Source organism: Pteropus alecto, unplaced genomic scaffold, assembly GCF_000325575.1.
Source record: "Pteropus alecto unplaced genomic scaffold, ASM32557v1 scaffold134, whole genome shotgun sequence".
NCBI classification, from domain to species: Eukaryota; Metazoa; Chordata; class Mammalia; order Chiroptera; family Pteropodidae; genus Pteropus; species Pteropus alecto.
Window position 1 is genome coordinate 11,809,164 of NW_006436283.1, and position 23,695 is coordinate 11,832,858.

The window sequence follows — 23,695 nt, forward strand, 5'->3', positions numbered from 1 at the left end:
ACCTTGCTGACATTGGCGGAGCATGAGCGAACAGCTGGATGGATCCGGGAGGATGAGGGGAACTGCCTGGGTGAGGGGGTGGTGGCAGCACGACCCTCTGCTAAGCTGTCCCCTGCATACCACTCTGGCACCTCAGAGCTCTCCCCAAATGAAATCAGAGGTTTTTCAGCACTTGATGTGGCTAAAGGGCAGATATATGTCACCACATTCTAATACTCTTCCTACCTGCAGATGAGGAAACTGAGGGTCAATGAGATGAAGTGCCTGCCCCAAAGGCACACAAAGGTAGGACTGGAACTTAGATGCAAGATCTTTCTGCCTCACCGGACTGCCTCCCCACAGTCCTGGAGTGTGCAGGCAAAGTCAGGAAACACAGCACAAACTCTTCTGAAATCACCTGGCTGAGGTCGTATTTGTCAGATTTCCCCACTATGAAGTTCCTATTTTTCCCCTTTTCCAGGCTGTTTTCTTTGGGAGGAAGTCACCATGCACAGACGGGTCTTAAGGACCAGGGAGTTCTGCTCCTCCCCTTGAGTGTGGAGTGCCTACATAAGTGATTTGGAATTCTGCATGAGAGATTTCTCTTTTGTTCTCCATTCATTCATTTATTCAGTTATTTATTTTTTTAAGTGTATGCTACTTACATTTTCAAATGATAAGCTTGTTATGTTTACAGGGGAAGTAACTTGCCATTGAATTACTGGGTCCAATTGTTAAGCTGAAAAAAGTACAATAAATGCACCGCAGGGTAATATCCAGAAAGTCTGGAAATGCAGGGAAGGTCACAAACTTATTGTGTGTTTTCTTGATTAATAATTAGACCCATTGGTTTAAATGTAGAGGTATTTCACCAGGAAAGGTGTGGGGAGGCCGAATTAAAACGTGGAGCGTGTTATCTGAAAGCGTTCCTAACGTATTGCTGAAATGTGAGTGTATCCTGGTCTCTGGCTTTGCTGGCCCAGGGCTGTGTCTCCCGTCGTGATGGAGCGGAGTCTGTCCTGTCTGTTAGCAACTCCGCTTCTCATGGGGTCTGTCTGGTCCCCACTCCTTTGAGATTACTAACACTCGGGTGGCAGGAAAAGCCTCAGTCCTCCTGTCAGGCCGATTCTTTCTCCATTCTATACTGGGATGGGGAAGAGCCTGGGGGCCACTTCATTTAATGGCAAATGCAAGAATCTGGAGAGAAGCTGTGGCTGGCGTCAGACACAAGGCTTTGCAGAGTGAGAAGTGGTCAGCGTCCTCAGCTGCCCCCTTCCTGCTGGATAGTGCTCTGCCTCCCAGAATCTATATCCCCTGTCCTGGCGATTGTTCCCACAGTGGACCCAAGCAGACCGGGTCAATGAGAATCTCTGAGTGTGCCTTCTGGAAACTTCCCACCTAACCTTGGAGGAGCTGTGGAAAGGGGATCTCCAGCAACTCGATCAGGATCAGGATCGACCATGTCGTTTCCCCCAGTTCTGTGAATAAGTGACCAACCCCCCTGGTTATCCTGGGCCTGTCCTGGCTTTAAAACTCAAAGTCCCATGTCCTTGGAAAACGCTCACTCTCAGGCAAACCAGGAGGGTTGTTCACTCTGCCAGGGAGACGGTCGCTTTGCCATCTATCTTCAGCTTCTAGAGAGGAAACAGTGAGATCGGAGCAAGGTGAGGGGAAATTGCAGGAGGCGAGAGCTCAAGATGGCCAAGAGGAGGCACCCTCCCCACCCTTCTGCCACACAGAAGATGGATGGGTGTCTGTGTAACATGAGAAAGGGCTGAGGTGGTGAGTTCCTCCCTCGGGGATGTTTAGCAGAGCATTTAGCAGAGTGGATGTCTGCTTTGGGGCCCACCTCCTGGCCATTGCCAAGGTGACTCCATCTCTTCCATCAAGGAAGACCCCTTAGGTTCTTAGTGTACAGGAAGCCCGTAGGAGGATGTAGATGTTTATACATTGAAATGTATGTGAGCTTGGCGAAGATGCTCGCAGTCAGTTGGTTAAGCAAGGAAAAAAAAAAAAAAAAAAAAAAAAAAAAAAAAAAAAAAAAATAGAGCAGGTTGCAGGATGCTTCGCACCATACAAGCTCTTTTCTGTAAATAAAGAAGTTTAGAAGCAGCCCGCCAGGATGACACCTCCTGCTTGCTATCTTTAACCGTGCATCATAAACAAGTTTAAAGATGCTCATTTTGGTTTTCAGAGAGGAAGAAAAAAAAATACTGTGGCTTTTATTATAATAATTGTAATGCTCGTAACAACATTCCCAGCTTTGAGCTGCTTGCTGCATTTCACCATAAACACAAGGCCGGGAGCTTGTCTGGGGATCGCTGTGGTCACGCAGCATTGGGAGAGTTTTCTTTCTTTTTCTGCTCTTCTGGGAACTTGTATCGATGCATCTGCCCATTTCCACGCTGAGCAGTGTGTTTGTGGTTCTTTTCTTAAAGATCCAAGTTGTTTTTCATCAAAACTTTCCTGGATTTGATGGATTTGATGACACTGATGCCCTTTGACCAAAAAGTGGAGTCCAAATTTTAGAGCCACCAAGGCAGAATGACTGCAGAGAGTCTGTAGGAACCCTTTCTCTCTCTTCTGGCTGCAAAATAAGACATTTGGCCATGGCCTCTGTGATCTTGAAGCTGGAGAACCTCAAAAAAGCTGAGAGAACCCCCCAGATTCTGCTGGGGGTGCCTGTCGTGAGGTCCCAGGACTCGGTCAGGCCAAGTTTGCTTCCTCGCTCACTCCTGGGAAAGGTACAGCATGCAAGTTTCCTAGAGAACCCCAGGCAACGGCTTTCTAGACTGTCTAACCTCTGATTCAAATTAAGAGATGGTTGCTAAAAGGACCTGCTGGCAAGCTACCCCCTTTGACAGTTTCTGCAAAGCGTTAAACACACACGCCCTTTTCTCTCTCTGGAACTGAGTTATTCTTCCCTGCAACAGCACACACAACTCCAGGACCTGCTGCCTTGCTACGTGCTCTCTTCTTCACCCACGTTGTCCCCAGGAAGATGCTGGCACAGAAGTAGATTAATCTCACAGCCCACCCGAGCTGTCTGGGGGCATGGGTATCCTCTCCCCATCAGCATCCAGTCATTCAAGCTGGGAACCCCAGAGGAGGAAACACCTGTCCACCCTGTCTTAGGGATGGGCTGAGAATTCCCTGAGATACAGAGTGAGTCACCGCAGGACCGTGGAGCGGAATTTACTCATCCCCCAGGAATGGACCCTTGGAAGGCTCCAGAATGACTAGCCTCAAGTGTTCTGTCTCAGGCACAGGGCATTTTCCCCCTGAACCATGTCTGCAGTCACTTCCTCTCCGGACACATCCTGTTTCTGGGAGCAGGCGACTTGCCAGGCAGATCGCAGCCTCTGCTCCTGGGAGCAGACGGGCGGAGACATCCTTCCTCTAATTTCTAGTACCTAATCCCATCTTCCTTCCCAGCTGAAGATATCAATCAGCATCTCTGCTTTTCCCAGGTCCCTGCACGGCAGGAAGGGAGAGTATAGAATGAACATGTTTCTATTGGCAACTCTAACTCATTGGAGGTGCTGAGAAACTACTGCTTCTCAGGCACAGGTAATGAAGAAAGCATCCAGGGCCAGGATCCATCCATCCGTTCATTCATTCATATAATAAATGTTTATTGAGTACCTACTACATGCCAAGTCCTATTCTAGATGCTGGGCAATGGAGGTAAACAAAACATAAAAATCAATGTCCTCATAGCAATTACGTTCACTGGGAGGGGCAGCTGATAAACATGATAAAAAATATAAAACATTATGGCATGTGAGATAGTGATAAATGCGAAGCGGAGAAAACAAAGCTGGGAAAACAAATACGCAACGTTAGGTATGGAGGGAAGCGTGAGACATTCACAAGGTGGCTGGAGACGTCCTTCCTGGGAGAGGGAATTTTGAGTAAAGGTTCGAAGGAGGCAAGGGAGCAAGCAATGGGGGCAAGAGCATTCTGGGCAGAGGGAACCGTGAGTGCAAAGGCCCTGAGGTGAGAGCATGCCCAGACCGTGTGGAGAACAGGAGAAAGGCCACTGTGGTTGGAGTGAAGTGAGGAAGGGAGAGGCACAGGTGTTAAAGTCAAAGGTTAAAAGGAGCCACGGCACGCTGCGACTTGTAAGTGGTAGGATGGACTTTGGTTTTCACCCCGCGATATGGAAAGCCACAGGAGAGTTTGAATAGAGAAGTGACAGGATCTAATTTATGTTTCAACAGGCTCTCTCAGGTAGCCTGAAGAGGGTGAGGGCCGAGAGACCACATAGGAGGGGAACGAAATAGCCTAGAGGAGAGATAATGGTGGCCTAGGAAGGTAGTGGCAAGGGGGCATAGAGAGCAGTGGTTCTAGAATATTCTGAAGATGGAGTTCACAGGATCTACTGACAGACAGGATATGGGCTATGAAAAAATTCGAGGAGATCGAGATAACAATAACACTAACGTTTTCAACCTAAGTAAATAGAAGAACGACGCTGCCATTAATGAAGGTGAAGAACCCTGTCGCAGGAGCTGACCCGGGGCAGACTATTGAGAGCTTGGTTTGGGCCATAGAAGGTTTGAGATGCCCAGTAGACACCCATGTGGAGCTGTCAGGTAGGCTTTGGAGACGCGAGTATGTGCTTCAGAGTAGAGGTCCTGGCCGGAGATATAAATTTGCCGTCATGCTTTTCGTGCGGGTGCTGGTCAGTGTGGGTTTTATGTCATACGGTAAACATTTAAAAAATGTAATCCTAAAAAATTTCTAGTATGTGACCCTTTAAAGAGATAGGCCAGATTGTGTGGTTTCTCTGCTTGAAACATGCAAATGATTTTTCCTTTCCACTCAGATTAAAAAGCAAAGTCTGAAGACAATTTGGTAGCGTCTCCGGAAGCAAAATCTATGCCCAATGGTTCCACCGCTGAATATCCACTCAACCGAAATGCACACTCATGCATTCCAAAGATGCAAACGAGAATACTCATAGCAGAGCTATTCGAAATGGCCCCCAAACTGAAAACAATCCAAATGTTGATCAGTGGTAGACCGGAGAGAGAAATTGTGGTTTATTTATACAGTGCAATAACGCACAAGAATGAAAAAAACGAGCCATGACTGTACACAACAGTATAGAGAAATCTCACAAACAGAACATCGAGTAAGGAAAGCCAGACACCAAAGAGTAATACTGTATGATTCCATTTGCATGAAGTTCAAAAACAGGTAAAATTAATCTATAGAAATAGACATTGAGCTAGTGGTTATCCTTGAGGGGATAATGACAGAGGAGGCAGGAGAGAGGCTTCAGGGTTGCTGGCATGTTCCACCGCTCAGTCAGGATTAAACAGGTAGATCCAGTTGGTGAAAATTCATTGAGTCGTATATTTATGATGCGTGGCCTTTCCTCTACGTGTGTTATATTTCTGTAAAAAGCTTACACAAAGTCCTTATCTAAAAGGCCCTAAATGATCATACCACTCTCTCCTTTCAACTCCCACTTCTGGCTGCACCCCAACTTTGTTCACTCCACTCTTATGACGATTTTCTCCTTACTGTCCAACATACCATTGTTGGTTGTTCCTCTCTTGAAGGTTTTGCAATTACGACTCCATTTATTCCCAGATGTCTCCACAGCCCACTTCCTCGCCTAGTTCACGTCTCTGCTCCACCTTCTCTTTATCAGAAAATTCTCCTCTATCGGACCCATGTGGAATAACATCCTCTGCCACTCTTGGCCCTTACCCTTCTTTATTTTTCCTAAGTATTTCCTAAGTATCACTGCTTTACATATTATGGGTTTATTTGTTCATTTATTTATTGTCTGTCTCTCTTACTGGAATCTAAGCTCCATGAAAGTAGATACTTTGTTCACTGTTGTGTCTCTAGTACCTGAATTGGGACCTGGCACATGGTAGGTGCTCAGTAAATATTTACTTGATGAATAAATACAATATACAGCAGTGAATAAGACAGACATGGTTTCTGCTTTTTTGGAGAAAAAAATGCTTAAATCTTTAAGAGGAGTATAAATAATCTAGCTAACTCTGAATAGGAGTTGTATTTCTTTTTATTTTCATTGGGTTTAGGACAGGGACTGACCTGTAGAGTAGATTTTCAACAGATGATTATTGTGGTCTTTAAAGCTACATTTCTGAGCTTAGAAATTCATTCTCTTAAAGAAAGAATGAAGACAGTTGATGAAATGAATGAATGAATGAATGAATGAACAAATATTTTTAGCCCCGTCTGGTTTCCAAGCCATAGAAAAGAGACTGGATTCAAGCTCACCAGTAAGTTCCTGAAGTCAGAGGTGTGTGTGTGTGTGTGTGTTCCCCGTCCTAAGAAGATGTGACTGCCAACACCATCAACATGCTGGAGATCATTTCTATAGCTCGACAAGACCATTGCATTCTGAGCAGCAACTCTAGGGCATTGGAGCTCTCAGTATAGGGAGACTGGACTTTTCTTGATCAGTAGGAGCAAGGCAGGGCAGTGAGGTGCCCTGTATGAGAGCTTAAGACAGGGCTCCAGTTCTGGAGAAGAATAAGCATACTGAATAGGAGACCAAGGAGAACATATCACTAGCTCTGTGGGAAGCAGCTCCCCAAAGATGTGCCTGGGCCGGTGTCTCAGCTGCAAGCCTCACGCCCATTCATATCTTCACAGCAATGTTCTTACAGTGATTCGGCCAAACCTGCATTAGGCTGCACCTGCAGCTGTCCAGCTGGAAAGCCAAGTGCTGGGCTCCTGGATGCCTGCAAGGATCACAGGATTTAAAGGGTTACATGACTGGGAATAACCCTCCTCCCGCCTGTTGGGTCTTTTATTCCACCAGCTCACATACCTTCTCAAACAGTAATTAACCTCCCCGTAGCCCCAAGTGAACGCTAGAGATGTTAAACACAGTGCTCCTTGTTCAGTTGGGAGAAAAGAGGCAAGAGCACCTCTCAATGTCTTGGCTCGAGGGCACACACAGTGAGTCAGAGATGTCTCCCAGGAGGGAAGTCTGGAGTCCTGTCCACAAGTGACATGTTTTATTTTAATCACCACCCCACCCAGCGTCTTCTGGTCGCTTCCTCACAGCTCCGTGGTGTCTGTCACCACTCCTCCATGAGCTTGCCCGCTCCCAAAACGTGTTGGAATTTTTCAACCATGAGATCTTTCTCTTCCCTTTATCTGTGTGCGTGTGCGTGTGTGTGTGTGTGTGTGTGTATAGAGTTGTAATCTTTATATTTTTAAAAATTATATTATTGAGGTATCTGGAGGCAGAGGAGAAAAAACCCATGTGAACAATTTGCCATTATTAAAAAGTAAATTTGAAAATTTTACTGATAATACCACTTTACAGAAAATTCAGGGGAAGAAAGGTGGGGGGAATCTCTTGTCTCTCATCCCAGCAAAACCACTATTATCCTCCTGGTGTATTGCTCATACGATTCTTTGCTACACATGTTTTCAGAATGTGGTCATTCTTGGTTTGCGTGAAATTTATATCCTTTTTTGTTTTTCACTTGACAATTGCATTTGTCAGAAATTGCAGAAATCTGAAGCATTTCTCCCATGTTTTGACATAATCTTTATAATCATTGCTTTAAAGATTGCACAGTATTTCATCAAAATTATTTACAAGACTACACTTTTACTAGAATTCTATTGTTGGTCTCTGTTACCAAATATTTAAGGTATTCCTGGTATTAATTTATAAATGTATTGGGGAAAGAAAATGAAGTAGGGTAACTACACCTGGTATTTCTTTATTTTTATTTTTTATTTTTTCTTTAAAATTTCACCTCCCATAGTTAGATTTCTTTCAGTCCCCACAGATTTGACCCCTTTTACCCCATCTACCTCCCTCCTCCCCCCGTTCATGCCCACGAGTCTCTTGTTTGTTTGTTCTGTTCATTTGTTGCTTTTAGGTGCCATTCATGCCCACGAGTCTCTTGTTTGTTCTGTTCATTTGTTGCTTTTAGGTTTATATCTCAGTATTTCTTTTTAACTAGAAGAAGCTATCATTTGAATGTTGCCAGGGAAATTTAATAGATGATAATGATGTATAAATTAAAGGGAAAAATATAGATAATTTTTAAAAGTAGTGTTGAGGACAACTGAGTAGTCATCTGGGGGGAAAAAACTTGGATCCATAACTTTCACTGGGATAAATTCCAAATGCACTAAATATTTAGATGTCCAAAAAGAGAAAAAAAAAGAAACTATAAAAGTACTTGAAAAATCCATTGGAGAATTTTTTATTATTTTATAAGTGGAAATTTTGTCCAAGTGTGAAACTAAGTCCAGAATCCATAAAATAAAAAATGGATAAATATGATTATATAAAAATCTAATTCCTTCATGGCAGAATTTACTATACATGCAGTCAAAAGACAAATGACAAACTGGGAATACATTTTCAATTCCAAATTTAGAAAAGGCTAATTTCCCTAATATATAAAGACTTCCTACAAATTGGTAAGGAAACAAGCCAATAACCTAGTAAGAAAATGAGCAAGGACTATGTACCAACAAGTCACAGAAAAGGAAACACAAATCATTTTTAAATATCTTTTAGAAATGTTCACTAAGAGAAAAGTCACATGAAAACAACCCAGAAAGTACTAGTCTTTGTCTTTATCTCTCAGATTGGCAAAGACCTGATAGTTACTGCCTCCTGGTTAACTGAGTTACTAAATGTCTATGGAGAGCAAATTGGTGATATCTACCAAAATTAATGCTTACATACCCTTTAATTGAGCATTTAGCTCATTAATTTGTCATGAACAATGGTGCCTCTGTGATATTATGATTTATAATAAGGAAACTATATTTGATCTTTCTCCCCTTCCTGGCACAGGGCTGCTAAAAATCCCTTGGAATTCCCTAAGTGATGAAAGAAGCTCTTAGTGTCTTTTGTTATGTTAATTAGGTCACTTTTGGCCTAAGGGTGGGACCTGGTTGCCAGGAGACTCAACTATGTGATTGGAGGGTTAGAACTTTCAGTCTCACCCCTAGACCTCCCGGAAAGATTGAGTTCAATCACCAATGGCCAGTGATTTAATCAATCATGTCTGTGTAATGAAAACCATAAAAACCCAGAAGGAGAGAGTTAGAGAGCTTCCAAGTTCATGAACACATTGAGATCAGGGAGAGTGGACCCCCTGAAGAGGGCATGGAAGCTCTGTGCCCTTTCCCCCATATCACGCCTATGCATCTCTTCCATTTAGCTGTTCCTGAATTATATCTTTGTGCAATAAGCCCGTAATCCAGTAAGTACACTTCCTGAGTTCTGTAAGCTGCTCTAGCAAATTAATCAAACATAAGGAGGGGTTCGTGGAAACCTCTGATCCGTAGTCAGTGAGAAGCACAGGTGAAGATGGGGAGTTAACAGTCTTGTAGGTTGAGTCCTCAACCCGTAGGGTCTGATACTCTCTCCAGGAAAATAGTGTTAGAATTAAGTTGAATTCAAAGACATGCAGCTGATATCCAGAGCATTGCATGACGGTGTGTGTGGGGGGAGGGGAACCCCCTCTATGCATTGAAATTTGGGTGCAGAACCCTTTTACCCTTATTAAGGTATTGGTTGCATTATTGATTGATTAGCAAAAGATTGGAAACAACCTAATAAGAGATTGGTTAAATAAGTTATGATATATCCAAATTTTGCACTGATAGGGAACGATAAACAAGATGTGAACAAAGATTATGTATGATCAGTTCTCGTATTGTGATATTGGTTAGTCTAACATGGTCCCTAAGCAGGAGGCTGGGACAGGATTGGAGGATGCTTTTCACTGTGTACCCCTTTGTATTATTTAATTTTTGAGTGAAATTGATTGCCTACTCACAGAAAAGCATGACATTTACATTTTAAAAATTAAAAATAGAAGGTGCCAGCAGTGGGGATGATCTTTAGGAAGCACCCCCTTGAGTGGTTTCTTGTAGTTAGGCTGATGTAAGGCAAAGCGTACCCCACACTCTGGGGGCTTCCAGTATGTGAACTCCTCCACCTGGACTCCTTGGAGGGCAGAGCTCAAAAATCGTTGGGGAGGAATGGGAAAATCTGCCCTTAGAGAGGTTTATTGGCTTGGAGTCTCACTGATGGACTGAGTTAATCCTCGCTGAGGTCATCTGATGGACAAAGGGGACTGAAGGAGGAAGTGGCCAGGAACCCAGACCCTGCCTTCCGGGGGAAACGAGAAGGGTGGCCAGTCTGTGCCCGAATGCCCACAGTGACTTCTTCCAACAGTGACTCTGAGAGCCACTCCAGCAACAGTGGCAGAGATGAGCCCCTTTGGACCGATTTTCTCTGTGGAAAAGCCTCTTGAGATGAAAGAAAGACAGTAACGTGTCCCAGTCATTTCAGTTATAAAGAAATTGGGGCCTCATTTTTGCACCTTTTGCTGGAGAAGCAGGACAAATGGGTTAGGCTTAAATAATATCATGATCAGCAGCTTTCTGCTTAATGTTTTCCCGCATTGTTTATTATTTATTTATTTGAATCAGATTCTGAGAAGGAGGATTACGGAAGTGAAAAGAAATGGACATTTTATATATGATTTTGTCAAAAAGTTGCATCCAATTTATAGACTTCTGGCTATAAAAAGACAATGATAATGTCCTTCCACATGAAAACTTGTATGTGAATGTTCACAATCACCAAAGAGTGGAAACATCTCGAAATGCCCAGGAAATGATGAATGAATAAGCAAAATATAGTATATCCACACAGTGGAATATTATTTGGCAATGAAAAGGATTGAAATATTGATGCATGCTACAATATGAATGAACCCTGATAACATTATGGTAAATGAAAGAAGCCAGTCATAAAAGATCACATATTGTATGTCCATTTATTTGAAATGTCCACAATATGCAGCTCTATAGAGGCAGAAAGTAGGTTAGTGGTTGTCTGTGGCTGGGGGAGAATGGAATGGGGAGTGACTGCTAATGGGGACAGTATTTCTTTCTGGGGTGATGAAAATGTTCTAAAATGAGTTAGTGATATGGTTGTACAACTCTGTGAATATATTAAAAACCACCGAATTGTGTATTTTAAAAAGATAAACTGCATGGTATGTGAATTATAGCTCAATAAAGCTATTATTAAAAAAAAAGGCAATGAATTCTATGAAAACCTGACTAATATGAGGTTATTTATTTATTGTTATATTTTTCTAATTCAATTCATGAGAAATATTTTAATAAGTGAATTTAAAATTTTTTCTTCGATGAACTGTATATGCAAGTATATACCCATTAATCTTTTTGGTTAGTAAGTTTTTTTCCTTAGGAATTTAAGTTCTCCACATAATAAAAATAATAAAACTTTCCTAATTAGATTTGGGGACAGAATGCAGTCAGTTTATTTTACTTTTGTGTTAATTTTTCTTGGATATGCAAGAAAAATAGCTTTTCTTTTTTCTAGACTTTGGATGTTATTCTCTAAAGGAATTATAAAAATAAATAAGTCAAATAAGTTTGAATTGATAATACATTAAAGGGTTAATTCTTTGAAATACTAATCTGGTGATATAATTAAGCTAAAAAATGGAAGAATCTCCCATAATAACTAGAAATAGAGATGAGAAAGAGAATACTGTATCAGTTGGGAAGAAATTAACAGCATAAGATGTTCAACACTGTTCTATTAAATCTGTAATTCTTAATGAAGTGGAAATTTTTTCTGGGGAAATATAAATTACTAAAGTTGATTGATGAAAGAAGTAGTGTATCAGAATAAGCAAACAGCTATGGAAGAAACTGAATATGAATGTCATTTAAAAAATATTAATTCCAAGAAAATCTCTGAGTCCAGAACTTGCCAGTCTGCTGTCAGCTTTCAGGAAAAGAAAGGCTAGTGGGCATGCAGGGAAAGAAGGTTATACCTAGAAAGAGTTCATGCCCTTTGACCTCAAGGTAATCCCAATTCTAGGACTCATTCTAATAAAATAATCAGGGATGTATAAGTAAGAGTTTTAATTATAGATCTAAACCAGTGAAGACTATGAAACAATCTAAATATTGATTAATACTTGACTAGGCAATAAAGTATGTATATTTACAGGATAAAATGTGATACAGCCACTTAATTTGTTTTCACATAATATTTAATAATACAGAAATAGTCTCACTATAAATAAAAAATCTGGATATAAAATTGATTTTACAATATAATCCCAACTTGGTTTAAAAATATATTTTTACATTTATACATAAAAACATAAACTAGATAGAAAAATTAATAGCGATTATGTCTGAATATTTAAAATTTCTCCTTTATACTTTTCTGATTTTCCAAATTCTCTATATCCATCAGAAAAATAAATATTTAAACTACATAGTTCACACAGAATAAGGAATAAAAAGAAATATACCAAAATGATAACAATGATTATCTTTGGGTGTTAGATAATAAATTATTTTTAGTTTCTTCTTTATAGTGTTTACCATTTTTCAAATTTTATGATGAACAATTGTTACTTTTATAATAAACATTTAAAAAAATCAGTCTCCATAGGCTACATAACATTTTAATTACATTTTTAACTTTTTCATAATTATTTTTAAGTTAATATTATGTATGGTAGCTCTCCCATTGTGCATATTATTTTGTAATTTATTTTGTAATTTATTTTCCCTTAATATACAGTATTATGAACATTTTTAATGTCTTTCAATATTTCTCTGAAATATCATTTTTAATAGTTGCATAATATTTTCTTATTATAGCTTTTTTACCAGATTTCGATTACTTTCTTTTTATTTTTCTAATTCAAACTCTGCTTCAGTGAACACTCTGACTCGTAAATCTTTCTCAGCCCTCCAGTCTGAGTTCCACACAGTCTCCTGAATGAGGGTAGCCCAGCCTTGCATTTGTCTCCAGGGCACATTCTCTCCCCAGGTGGGCAGTCTACACCAGGGCCCCTCCAACTGGAAAGTGCATTTGAGTTGCATCATTTAAAGCTGCCTGTTCCGATTCTCTGAAATATCATGGGTGTGCACTGGCTCTGAGACCCAGCACTTTTCTAATGGGTTTCCCATGAAGCCCACGCTGTGGTTCCATGGACCACACTTTGAGGAGCAGTTTCAAGGCCAGTGCATCTTCCGCAAATTCAGACTACTCAGAAAGCCTTTTTCTTGTCTCAAGATCTGTCTCAGTTGTATTGCAATCCTAGCTCCAGCACGCTGGTCATAGTTCCTTTTTGCAAAACCACATGAATAAGTTTAATTCACCTGAACATGATAGCTTATCAGTTATTTCAAGGCAGCTGGTGTGTTCCTCTGGGTTTTCTTTCTCAGCTTTTCCAAGCATTCTGCCTGGGGCATGGCTTGAAGGCCCTCAGCATTTTGATTCCTTTCTCTCCTGTCCCTTTTACAGTATAGCACCCAGAACTGAAAGTATTTTTTGTGGATGGAGGAGGCTGATGGGCTGCAAGGAGAGGGGGACCATCATGACCCTCAACCCCAATAGAATCCTTCTCTGAATTCAGTTAAGGGCCCATGTCACTGGAATGACTCATGCTGAGCCTATTGTCAGCTAAGAGCTTGAAGTCATTTCCACAGGGGCTGTTGTTGATTCATGTGTCTCTCAACTTCTACTTGAGCAAGTGACTCTTTGAACCCTAGTAACCCAAGGAACCCCCTGTTAAGCTCCAGTTTTCTCCCTGGAATTTGGTTGGTATAGGGTTGTCCTTGTCCCAGAGAGAGATACTATAACCACAGGAAGGGGGCAATGTTGAGTCAGGGATCCCACCACCATTTGGACCGATTTAAAGTTGTCACTGGCATTTGCAAATTACACATTTAATGGCTTCATTTATTAGGAATCTAATTGGCTTCATTTATTAGGAATTAAGATAGTTTAAAATTTCTTGCTATCGACAATCGGACATTTCTGAAGAATCTATAGTATAGTTTATATGCATATATATCTATAGCATATAATGCAGAAGTTTTCATTTTTAGTTTATTGAAAGTGAAATTTCTCCTGTGTAAACACTTCCTTTCCCCATCCATTCATCCAATATGGGGTGAAATAATATGTAGTAGTAATATGTAATATAATTTTAACATATGCTCTTTGTGGAAAATTCAGAAAACATCAAAGTTAAAAAGGAAAATGAAAATCACGTAATATGCCATTATCTAGTGACAACAATTGTTGACACTTGGTGAATTTCTTTCATTCTTTTTCTATTTGAATATTTTTATCTTGCTAAAACCCCATATTTTAACTGTTTAACTACATAGGTAATAGATGTTCATTATTAAAAAAGTGGAAAATACAAATATAAGAAAAAAATACTAAGATTTAAATCTGCATCCATATTATATTTTTCTGTTGAATGAATTTCAACAGCAATATAATATTATAAAGCTTTTTGCACTTGACTGCAAGTTTATAGCATTTTCTCATGTCAAGAAATAGGTATATTAATAATATTTAATATTTTTATGTACTATTTATGCTATGCATCTTATATTTAATAAATATATTTCTATAATATTATTTTAATGGCTGCATCTATAATATTATTCCAATGACTACGTTAAAATAATATTCCATAGTACAAATGTACCATAATTTATTTAACCGATCATGAATGATTAGATATTAAGATAGTTTAGAATTTTTCGCTAGAATACAAACTTTTTATTCTAAACAGAATCACTCCACTAGGTCATTTATTCTTAACTTTCTTGTTAATATACTCCGCTTGATGATGCCTAACTCAAAGTTCTTAAACATTTTTTAAACTTAACTTTATTGGGGTATATTAATGTAGTTTATCTACTTGGCAATTTTAATTGCCCTCATGGCACTCTATTAATTGAATATATTATAGATTACTTAGCTGTAGTGTCATACAAATGGCACATTAGAAAGTGCTATTTTTCAACAAGAAAATTCACAGTGGACATTAATACAGTAGATAGCTTTTGTGATTATTTTCTACATTTCTATATTCTATATATTTTCTATATTTCTATATATTTTCATATTCATGAACATTTTCTACATCCATGCCTCTTCCCAAGCCTGTAGAAGCTGAGATCACTGAAACCAAGAGAACTTTCTTGTGTCAGGCTGCTCTACCCTGGGGGTTGGCACATTTCACCTTGGTTTGCTCAGTGTTCTTTCTCGAGTCTTCTGCGTAATGACGCGGGAGAGGAATTCCCTCCACAGACTTGACTGGCTCAGTCACTTTCCGTGGCTTCGGTTCTATGGAGAACTATTTTAGGGAACGTTTAGTGAACTTACTCTGTGTGTTTTCACGTAGTGAGGATTTACTCTGTAAGAATATTATTTCACCTGTATTTAGAGAAAATTGCTTGTTTTGGCAATTTCTCTTTTGTTATGAGAATTCACATAAGCCAAATTCCACGTTCAGAAACGGGCTGTGGGCCAGGCTTCTCGCAGTGTAAGTTCTTACCTAAAGACTGTAAATTTCTGAATGGGTTCATAAGATGAAATACAGCTTAATTCAACTCACTGCCTTTCCTTAAAAATTAATTCTAGAATGTTTTAAATGCCTGCGTACAGTCATAGATTTAAACTGCCAAAGATAGCAGTGAATGGATTCAGAAAAAAAGATATCAATATTTTAATAATTTTGCAAATAAAGAAATTCTGATATTGAGGGGAAATCTTCTTGGGCCCTACAAAGATAACATAATTCATTCTGAAGGATATTTTTAAAGACAGCAACTTGATAAGAATTTAATTCATTTCATGTTTGACAGAGTTTGGCACAATAAATATTTGATGAATGAATGTATAACTTATATTTACCAGTATAGTAGAAAATATGGCTCTGGTCTTTAAATTACCATATGAAATGTGTTTTGGGGGGTGACACATATTGATGGTATAATTTTGTCTTGGGTTTAAATATTTGATTTGGTTTTCAGATACTTTCTTAGCTCAGCCTCAATCCATTGACCATGGTGCCGCTTTTCTAACTCCGTACTAAATCCACGTCCCACCTCTTGGTGTCATCTGCCAGCTCTGGTTAAGAGGCCTTGTCCTCTGGGAGCCTAGGTGATGTGTTGGCCATAAAATAGGCCAACCTATTGAATATTTCCTGAATAACAAACATGAGAATGGGCAAAATGTGAGAAAAGACTTTTTTTCAGCTCAGTCCCTAATCAAAAAGTAACTCTTCCTAGATCTGAGCTAAGTCTCAAGAAGACTTGCATTTTCACTCTACCTCTTGGCACTCTGCTGGAGGATGAGAGACCATGTGGAGCAAACTGTGCCATCCCACCTAAGGCCGTCTTAGACCAGCCCAGTCCTCAGTTGATCTGCTAGCTAACTGGCAGCTGACCAAATGTACATTGGTGAGTCCACCTGAGACCAGAGCCCAGTCCAAATTGCTGTCCCATATAATTATGAGCTAAATAAATTGTTGTAGTTTTATATACTAACTTAGGAGGTTGTTACACAGCAAAACTCGGTGGTACATCCTGCTAGAAAAGTCTGGTCACATCGCAGGTTTAATAACCGACCCAATTTACTTGATTATGGGGACCTTTGGAGCTATCCTGTACTTCCCCAACATCTTCAGCTTTACCATAGCACTTTCATGTGTTGGTTGAGGTCTTGGGTGCTATAGTTAAAGACCTGGGTCTGAATCCAGTCTCTTCCACTTATTGGTTGTATGACCTTGGGTGAGTTTCTTTCTTCTCTCTGAACTTTATTTTCCCATCTGTAAAAATAAAAAAGAATATCACCTAACATTGTCACCTGTGGTTCCTTATTCAATATTCATTCCTGGCCTCCATACTTCCTTCCTAACAGAACCGTGATTTCATTTAGATATTCATGCATGTTTTCCATCATTCTCTATACTCTCTACATAGCCTAGATCAGGAGGTAATTCCTGATTGGTCTCAGCTAATCTTGGAAATTCCATTGCCAATGATTAGTTTAAGAGTGAGCATATGATCAAATTCTGACTAATGAGAGAAGAGACGGAAATATGTTGGTATGGAAGGGCTGCAGGGAAGGATTTCTTCACTCCGAAGAAGCAGACAGAGGAAGAGATGATCTTTTTCTTCTGAAGATTATTTGGTCTGAATGTGAGGCCAGGGACTGCAGTAGCCATCATGTGGTCATTGAGGAGTTACTTGAAGGCAAAGCCAAAGCCCTGAGGAAGGCAGAGACGTAAAATAGAACCTAGGTTCTTGAACATATCACTAAACACTGAAACTCCAATAATGGAATAAATCCTATCTCAGAGATACTTGTTATATGAGATAACAAATCTCTATTATTTAAGTTGTTTGATTCAGGATTTCTTTCCTTGTTAACCAAAGTGTCCTAAATGATATGTTCCTTAGCATAGCATCTAGCACATAGTAAGCCCTCAATAAATATGTTTTTGTTATGATTGAATTGGCTTCTTTCCCTCAACTAATAAATGGTTTCAGAATTCACAGATCTTGGAAAAACACTGTATCCTGTTGACCTTTCCAGATATGGTACTGTTCTCCTTACTTATGGCTCTAGATCTAGAGCAGGGATTGGTGCTATGGCCAATGGACCCAATCTAGCCCACTGCCTGCATTTATAAATAAAATTTTATTAGAACACCACTATACCCCTTCATCTATAGCTGCTTTTGCATTATAACATCAGAGTTGAGTAGTTGCAACAGAGCCCCTACGGTTGGTGAAGCCTAAAATATTTACTCTCTGGCCTCGTCTAGAAAAATTTTGCTAGTCCTTGTTCTCAAGCCAATTCTTTACCTCCTCAATGATTATTCACATGGGGACCTAGTTAAGAATGCAGATTGTGGCTTCCACCTCAGAGATCTGGCTTAGTTAGGACTCTTGTGGGCAAGTGACCGAAAACCTGACCCAAACTACATGGTGGCTTTAGGAATGGCTAGATACAAGGGTTCAAATGGGGTAATCAGAATCAGAGTCCATTCTTCATTTCTTGGCCCCTCTTCCTCTGTGCTGACTCCAGTCTTAGACAGTGTCTGCCATCGAGGGCCACAATATGGCACAGCAGTGCCTGTCCTTTCTAGTTCATGTCTAATGGGAAGAGGTAAAATCTTTTTCAACACTTTTGGTAAAACTTTGATTTGACTTAGGCATTGAAAATGAACTCTAGAAAGTAACAGATAATTGCCTTCTTACTCTTTGTATTTTATATATTGTTTCCTTGTTAGTTGTCTTCTTCCACTGTATCACAAGCTCTAAGAACAGTTCTCAACAGCTAGCATATGCTTGGTATATGTCATTTGAATGAATGTACATTTATTTAAAAATTGAAATTGGGATTATTCCTCACGTGTATTTTCATTTTCTGCTTTTTAAAAGTTTATAAACTTAAATCATGAACATTCCTTTATGTCATAAAGCTGTTTGGATTGGCTTCTAAAGGCAATGAACAGCCATTGAAAGTTTTTAAGCAATGGTTGACATTGACCCATTGGCTTCTGAGCTGTGTTGATCTCATTTTGGCCCATATCCTCTGCATTACCCACGAAGACTGCATCATACAAATATTTCCACATCTCCTCCCATCCCGCCCTTAGAGAATCGTGTTGTAGCTACTACAGTTTTTATTTTGAAGATGATTGGATATGACTTTTTTTTTGAGCCTGCTCGTGTTGCTCAGTTGTCCAGAGTAGTTGCAGTTGAGTGATGCGCCCGCTCCCTTTCCCCCGGGGCTGGGGCTGCTACCTCATCCTGAAAAGATGTGTTGTTTCATGATATCAACTTACAGCAAACCATGCACAGATAACTTCTCAAACATTTAATTGTAATACTTCCATGCTTAAATCACCAAATTGGCTTTGGAAAATATGCAATCTCTTCAAATTATATTCTCTTTTAACTCAGAATTCACAATATAACTGGGCAGTCTGTATACTGAAGACATTTGAAATTGGGCGCATAAAAATGGCCTGGATTTACAGGGTTTTCTATTTTTTAAGAAGCGCAGTGCTGTAAATGCAACAAATAATGAAAGCCAGCTATGCAGTGTGCCTTTTCACTTGTATTATGTCCAATCTAATTGGGTATGGAAGGGACTTAGAGGTTGTATTAGTTTCCTAGGGTTCCTGTGACAAAGTATCAGAAATAAGGTGGTTGAAAACAACAGCAATTTATTCTCTCACAGTTCCGAAGGCTAGAAGTCTAAAATTAAGGTGTCGACAAGGCCATGCTTTCTCTGGCACTCTGGGTAGAATCCCTCCTTGCCTCTTCCTAGTTTCTGGTGGTGTGTAGATGCATCACTCCGACCTCTGCTGTTGTTTTCACATGGGCTTCTTCCCTGTGTGTCTGGGTCCCTGCATTTCTGCATCTCTGTTCTCTTCTCTTTTTATAAGGACACTATTCACTTTGGTTAAGGGCTTGCTCTACGCATTCCTGGCTTGCAGCTATACACTCCAATCTCTCAGTCATCACATGACATTTTTCCTGTGTGTCTCTGTATTCACATGGTATTTTGCTCTTATTAGGATCTATCCTATTGCCTCATCTTAGCCTGATTACATTTTCAAAGACCCTATTTCCAATTAAGGTCACATTCACAGGTGAAGGATGAAATTTAGGACTTCAATATATCTTTTTGGAGGATCTCTTCCCGCTCTCACTAGTGTGAGATAGTTGCTGTTGAACTGGAAGTAGATGGGTGGGATGGTCATCATCCTCTAAATTAGTGGTCTCCAACCTTTTTGGCTCCAGGGACTGGTGCTCCTATGAGAATCTAATGCCTGATGATCTGAGGTGGAGCTGGGGTGGTGATGCTAGCGCTGGGGAGCAGTTGCAAATACAAATAAAGCTTTGCTCGCTTGCCTGCTGCTCACCAGCTGTGTGGCCCAGTTCTTAACAGGCCATGGACCAGTACTAGTCTGCAGCCCGGGGATTGGGAACCTCTCCCTGCTCTAGATCATCACTGTTCAATAGAAATATAAAGTCATATTTGTAGTTTCAAATTTTCCAGTAGTCATGTTAAAAAAAAGTTAAAAAAATGAAGAACTATATCTTATTTAACCCAATATATCCCAAATATTACCATATTAATATGTCAATATAAAAATATTAAGATATTTTGCCTTTTTTCCCATACTAAATCTTCAAAATTCAATATGCATTTTATACTTGCAGCACTTCACTAGCCATATTTCATGAGCATGACAGCTGTATGTATTAGACTGCTCTAGATTCTAGAGGTGCTGCCCTTGGTGACAGGATCCAAGCCACAGACTAGGTTTCAGGTGAGACCCAGGTTTGGGAAGAAGACAGGCAGAAACAATGCAAAGAGATAATTAAGGTTGTTTGAGGAAGAGCTTAGGAGGGGCCCGAAGAAGTTTCCAAGTGGAGACAAAGTGAATGCAAAGGACAGGGACCCACTTAAACTGGCTTGAGTAAGGAGTGGAATAGTTATTCTGCACAGTGAGGCCCCTTGAAAAAATGAACTGTAACAAGGCACACCTGGGCCAGGAGTACCTGCAGGAAATCCATCAGACAGTCACCCTCTTTGTCTTCCTCTTTGGGGTTATGAAGCCTTTTATCTACACTTCTATCTGCATTTTAGTATCTTTTTTCACACTTATTTCCTCTTTTATTAATCTACTTGAACCTTAAAATGGCTTTCTCAACCGCTAACTCTGTCACCTCTCAACCCTCAGCTCCCCACTGCTAACTCAGTCTCCCAGTGTCCCCATTTCGTGTTCCAAGGAGAAAAAATCTGATTGGTCTCTTGGTCAGCCATCCATCTTGGGCTCAGTTAGCCAAGGTCAAGCTCACCTAGCAAATAGGGCCAGCAGGCTCATCCTCCCTGGTGTAAGGCAGTGGTTTTCAGAGTGGGTTCTCTCCACCAGCGGCATTAGAAAGGCACCCGCTCCCACCTATTGAATCAATATCTCTGAGATGGAGTCTAGGACACTATGTTAGAGAAATGAAGGCAGATTCCTTCAGAAGGGAACGTGGGTAGAGGCTACCATCTTAGTACACCCAGGTAGAGGCCGAGAAGGCAAGAGCTGAGGCTCGTGGCATGGGGAAGCCCAGACCTGGAGAGACACAGGTCTCGGATGTGACTTCAGCTTCCATCACTGGGACCAGGTCTGCTGGGAGGGAATCAGGGAAGGGGCCGCGGAGAATACCTTGGAATGTGACCTAATCCTAAACCATGTCAGGACAGGACTGCATATCAGAGTGTTTAGTGAACCTAACTTTGAGGACATGGGGCAGGCAGAGGAAATGAGTGGAGATGGGTAGGAAGGGTCAGACTGACAATAAGCAGGTACATGGGGGCTGTGGCTTTATCAATTACAAGCTGATTTGGAGGAAGCTAGAACTAAATATTAAATTCAATTCATGATATTTTAAATATTTAAGAGAGTTGAATTTTAAGCAAGAGTAGAACTGCTGAGTGTCTGATGTTTGCTTTTTCCGTGGTGCATAAACTGTATTAAATTTGAAATTTATAAAAATAGCTTCACAGGAGTACCATTATTAACATAACCTTATCTCAGACAGATTTTTTATTACTGGAGACAACTCTTCTATGTGAAAAATATATTAATGGCTGGAGCAGAAGAAAAATACCAACTACAGATGGTAAGCATTTTCTTGCAAAGTCACATCAAATTTAACATTAGTCTTGAAAAACAGAAACATGTTTTAAACAAAAGGTTTTAAATATTCTTATAACTAGGTGTCGATTTTTACCTCTGGTCTAGGATACAATTATAAAGAGTACAATATTAAGTGATTAATATACGTTAATGAAAAAGTTTAAAACTTTTGCTCAAAAACGCTATTTAATGAGCTGTTACAGCATTTTCATTGGAAAGTTCTATTTAGTGGCATTCATGCAAAAAGACATTTTATCGTTATGAAATAGGTGGAGTTAGTATACTTGAGACAGATGCCTAAAACAATGATTCAATAAAAAGTGCTCAGTTCTACCAAGAGCGAATTAGAAGTCATAAGGGAATAAAAAGGCTTTGAAAAGATTTTCTGCAATTTCCATACCCATTAGAGACATGTATAGGTACAATTTACATTGGAAGTGGATTTTATTTTAGGAAGAAATAAGAGGGCGAATTCCCTAAGAATTGTTGTTCCTTCCTTTTTCTCAAAAATATGATTAAACTGTTGCCATGATGAAGCAATCCAAGCATCTAATGCTAAGATGTAATTATATGAAAAGTTTAGCTCTCCTTAACAGTATGAATTGTTTTAAAGTATCATTCTTATCTGAATTTTTCATTTTAAACAGTAAGATTTAAACTTACACATAGGCATATTAAGTAAGCATATATACATTTTTCTCCACCGTCACTTACATATTTGAATGTACTGCTTTAAACTTTACAGCAGGTAGTCTCCTTAGCTCTCCCATGAAATCCTAACTTCTATTACCTAATAGAAAGCTACAAATTATGTTAGTGGGTGGTTGGGAGCAAAGTGTGTGCCTTAAGAATGAGGCAAATGTGTGTGTATGTATAAGTCAGCTTGCTAAATTTAATTGCCATTATCCATCCAGTCTCTTAAATTGTGATAGTGGCTATTGTTTAAATTGATTAGTATATCTTCAGAGCTTCTGTAGTACAAAGAAGTATTTTTAGAGGATCTTGTTCACTGCTTTGCACATAATGGGCACTCAGTATCTGTTGAATGAATTTCTAGTCTGACTTCTGGAACTTTATATAATCACTTTATTGTAGGGTTGTACTCTGATGAGATGCTCTTGGAGGTTAACTACTTCTGGAGGATGAAGTGACATCGCTGATGAGTTGGAAATAACGACTGACTCTGATATAGGATTAAAATATATTATACTTTGTTAAACATTTAAAATTGCATTGTTATGACAGCTTTAAACAAAGCCTCCTCCTCTCCCCGTTCCCCGCCCCCCTGCGCTGATATCCTTAGTTTTCCTTATGCTGGATACTTTCGCATGCACGCATACAACTTTTTATTCTGCTTTTTAAACTTTGGTTATTTGTAAACTCTTCCCCATTATATGATCTTCAAAATTGCCATTTAAACGGCTGCATAAAAATCCAAGGGGTTGATGTAATTCACCAGGCTGTTTGCTCAATCCCTCTTTTGTTATTAACCAAACTTTGCAAATAACATCTTCTGTATTATTATATGTCAAGAATAAATTCCTAAGAGTGCAATTACAGAGTCAAAGCGTAAGGTACACTTATTTTTATTTCACTTAAAAAATTTTTTCCTTCTGAGATAACGACAGACAGTACTGTATGAAAAGCTTTTCACACATTGCTCTCCAAGGTTTATCTTGTTAATAATCCTTTAAGGCAATAGTATTATCCTCCTATCCTTGCTCTACAGCTGTAAAAAGAGCCGAACAGGCAGGTAACCTGATCTCGTTCACCGGTGAGTCCTTTATGGAGTGGCAACTATGATACCAGGAGCAAAACACCCCTTGGGGAGTTGCTGGAATCCTCGGTATGAAAATAGCGCCTCTTCCCTTGGCGACGCTACATTCCCAAAGGGCAGCGGATGGGGTCCTAACCTTGTTCGCCCCAGCCTCTCCGAGAGCCCTGCACGCAGTGGACTGCAGTCTGCGTCGCATGGACAAAAGCTCTCCCTTAAGTGGGCGGGACACGAAACCCCTCCCGGGGCCAGAGAGCTCCGCGCCGCCCCTCGGTTCCTTCGCGGGTTCCCTCCTCAAGTTCTGCGTGGGGCGCTCCGCTGCCGCGAACACTCAACCGTGCACATGGGCGCCCAGGCCGCGCCGGGG

At 40.1% G+C, this 23,695-nt stretch overlaps 1 long non-coding RNA gene across 2 annotated transcripts; it reads left to right on the top strand.

Moving 5' to 3' along the window:
- Positions 1–4,976: 4,976 nt before the first annotated feature.
- Positions 4,977–23,681, top strand: LOC112480026. 2 transcript variants are annotated; one of them, XR_003046448.1, is made up of 3 exons: positions 4,977–5,184; positions 21,453–21,537; positions 22,650–23,681. It is a non-coding gene; the product is annotated as an uncharacterized LOC112480026 (long non-coding RNA). The 2 variants fall into 2 exon arrangements; XR_003046447.1 differs by lacking the exon at positions 4,977–5,184 and adding an exon at positions 9,090–9,221.
- The last annotated feature ends 14 nt before the right edge of the window (positions 23,682–23,695 follow it).